The following is a 3,802-nucleotide window of genomic DNA, read 5'->3' as shown; positions in this document are numbered from 1 at the left end:
GGGGGGGGGGGGGGGGGGGGGGGGGGGGGGGGGGGGGGGGACATTTGGATATTAAAACGCCACTGAGCTACATCTGCTGACGATCAGCTCCTAATCACCTCGTGAGGCAGCGGGGGCCCAACCGCAGGTCCTCGACTCACCAATCCCTTCCTCAGGCAGGTTGTGGCCAGATGGTGGCTTCTTAGGCAAGGACAACAGAGAAGAGCGAATAAAGGGGTAGAAAAAGATCTGGCGAGAAGCCAACACAGAAAGAACCATTTGTTCACACGCTGCTCCAGGTGAGAACAGACCCACGGGCCTGGCATCCAGGAGGTCTCATCTTGAGCTAAGTGGGGCCTTGGAAGATGCCTGTGGCCTTCTCATTAATGGTTACAGCCGCAGACGATAACCCCGCCTTTTAAAGGGGCATTGTAAGTGGGGCAGCGTCATCTGGGGGCGGCGGGGGTGGGGGGGATAGAGTCCCTGGACCCGCGGATCTTTTCTCCTGCTTCTCCATCTTCCTCGGAGTCCTGCAGGCCGATTGGCATCAGGGAACCCCTTTCCCCTGCCTTCCATCAGAGCCTGGCCAGTGGGAGGCAGCAGCAGGATTTAGGAGGGTGGGAAGAGGAAGGTCAGGGAAGAGATTCCCCAGCTCATTCCCTATGGAACCCCCTGCGGGGCGGCATCCGTCTTGGCGCTAGTGGCCATTTCCATTGGAGGGTTGTCTCTGTCATGCCACCCAGATGTAACAAGACTTCTAGATTCTCATAACTGCCCCCTCCACTCCCCCTCAGGCCTGGGGGAAGTAACGCCTCCTTCCCCACCCTGTACACACCGTTGCTACCCAGGTACTCACAGTCCCTGGCAGGGCCCCCCCTCCCCGGTCCCTGCCGCACCTTTGAAAGCTGCTCTTTATAACACTCTCTCAAATCACTCAGCTCAAATGCGCCATCTGTCCCCTACCAGGCCCTGGCTGGCACACAGGTGCCCTCCGGTCTTCTCACACCTACCTTCTCCCAGACCTTTACGCCGATCCTGCAACGTTGTCATAACAATCTTCCTTCACAGAGAGGATGCTAGGTGACCTGCCAGAGGCCACTCATCCGGAGACAGGGTGATTCCTGGCATCAAAAACATTTTGGCTTCACTTCCAGGTTTAGATCCTGCTCAGTGCCCCTTAGGGTCTCTCAGAGCTCTTAGAGATCTGCCTGTGGGTCCCTAAATCCTTACCTCAATCCTTTCTGGTCCCCAGCTGCTTTATGAGCTAAACTTTGCTTACCATGCTTCTTTCAAAGCACTTCAATACCTATGATTCCGTTTGAGCCTTAGAACATGGATTTATTTGGATCCAAATCATTTCAAGGCATACTAAGAGCCTATAATTTGTAAGACATCCAGCAAGGGGGTTGCTGGCAGGGAACCAGGGGCTCTTGGATCATCCTTTGGTATACAGGCACACTTTTGCTCAGGAATGTCACACAGAGGTATGGTACTGTCCCCACGGCGGGACACAGTCTATCCACAGCATGGGCATCAAGGGGTCACTTCTCCTGGTGTGAAAGCCCACTCTTTTAATAGATGGCATGACCCGTCTATATTAGGGTAAAACACACCTCCCTAAGAAAGCAATCCTAAGGTGCAGTGGCTTAAGAACATGGATTTGTAAATTTCTTATTTTATCTAACTGTCCCATTTGAATGTTCCAGGCCAATAGGCCACTCTTTTCCATGCAGCCATCATGGAAAGTACCAGGGTTTGTCTCTGCCTCCCCAAGAGCAGTGCTCCTTAAAGTGTGGTCTGCAGAAAGTTCAAGCATGCAAACTTCTTGATAGCCAAACCACGAATTGAGTCATGACATCGAGAATAAGCTTTCAGAAACTTAACTGCAGTTTGGCATTTCCATGACATCTTAGTATATGCACAACTAGTAAACCTCTCACTGAACAGATTGTAGAACAAAATGTTGGTTGGCTGTAGATTGAGGGTGTGGTGGTGTAGAAATCCAGTTCTTCAACACAAGTAGTCTGAGAAGCACAAAAAGGGGAAAGAGCATGAAAGGTACACCCCAGGTCCTACAGTGCCAGCCTGGGAGGGAATCACTTTCTTCCACTCACATTCCTCCAAGGAATGTGAGTGGAACATGGCCACCACCCCTTACCACAAGGCAAGATGGGAAATGTAGTCCCTAAGTGAGCAGCATGCGTCCATCTTCAACACTGTCACCATGGAAGATGAGAACAGATTTTGGTGGACAACTAGTGGTTTTTGTCCCATGAACCTTCTTTATCATCCATTCCTAGATCCAATCTGCTCCACCCCCCATCAGTCCCACCTTTTCTATAAGCCTGACTCGCTGTCTGTCCTGCGTGCCCAACTGTCAGTGGGACACACTGGGAAGAGAACCACCCCACATCCCAAAACCTGCGTTTTCTGACTTCCTCTGCCAAAAATGGCTTCACGATGTGAAGGATGTCCCCTCACCCCTGAGCTTCAACTTCCTCCACGGTCAGCCAGGGCTAGTGATATTTATCAAGTAAAATAATTGTTGGCCAAGCATGGCATTCATTGTTTAATAACAATACTAGCATTCATGGAGTGTCTGCTATGTGCCCGGCACTGTCCTATGTGTATTACAGGCAGTGAATTCCCTTAGCCCCCAGGAAGCCTGTAAGAGAGGTACGGTTATTATCTTCATATTGCAGCTGTTAAAAATGCGAAGTACAGAGGAGGTACGTAACCTGCCGTGGGGTAACCACTGTTATCCTGATTCCTTAATAGATTGGTAAAGAGTTTTTGGAGTCATTTTCTTCATTTTCCTTGAACTTCCTGAATCTTCACTCCTAATTCATGGGCCCTCTGGCCTGTCTCCCTGTGAGACGAAGAATTCATTCTGGGAAGGGACCCTTTATTGTCCATCCTCGGACGCCCCCGCCACCACCTTCCCAGCATAGGAAGTGCTCAGGGAATGTGAAGGGATGGGTCTCGGTAGATGTAACAACGCGATTTTGATGGAATTCAACATGCTGTTGTAAAAACGGCATAAACCTGTCATCATCACACCTGGATCCAAATCCGCTGTCTCCTGGGGACTAGCGGTGCTGGACTGGACAAGTGACTGATTCACCCCACCTCACGGAGCATTCGTTTTGGTCACCAGTAAAATGGATGGTTTAATAAAGAGAAGTTTACGTCTTGAAACCGAGGCTGGGCACGGTGACTTCTTCTGCCTCTAGCAGGTGACAGAATTATTCAGAAATAACCCTGGGGAACCGACCACGGATCCACCCCAGCCCCAGCAGAGATTGAGGTAGCCGGGAGGAAGGGAGCACCATGCAGTCAAGCTGTTTCCTCCGTGCTGCTCAGAAGAGGGACCCGTGGGGCTGGTCCCTTTGATAAGTGAGCGCGTTAAGGCCCAAGCTGAGAAGTAGAGAATGAATTTATTTTCTTGGCAGAAGTGAATCCTTTGCAGAAGGGAATCAGGTTGGACGGTGGGGAGGGAAAGAATGAGAGAAAAGGGGGATGAGAAAGAGGAGTGAGCCTGAAAATCAGAGGAGTAAGTGAGCAGTTTAGAAGAAGAGAGACGGCGTAGCAACATGGCTGGAATGGCAAAGGGCACACGGCAGGGTCTTCTTGTTGGAAAGGGCCGAGTAAGTAAATACAGAGGGAGGTGTAATATTTGATTTCTCTTTACCTGCTACTGTGATGTAGCCCTACTCCACTGCTCTACCCTTTCAGTAAAGTCTTCTACACACTAATGCCTTGTGTTAATTATGGGGGGGCGGGGGGTCCACACCGGGGCAATGTGATTGGCAATTCAGAGGAT

This window comes from Mustela nigripes, chromosome 13 (assembly GCF_022355385.1).
Source record: "Mustela nigripes isolate SB6536 chromosome 13, MUSNIG.SB6536, whole genome shotgun sequence".
Lineage (NCBI taxonomy): Eukaryota > Metazoa > Chordata > Mammalia > Carnivora > Mustelidae > Mustela > Mustela nigripes.
Note: the sequence above shows the minus strand (reverse complement) of the source record.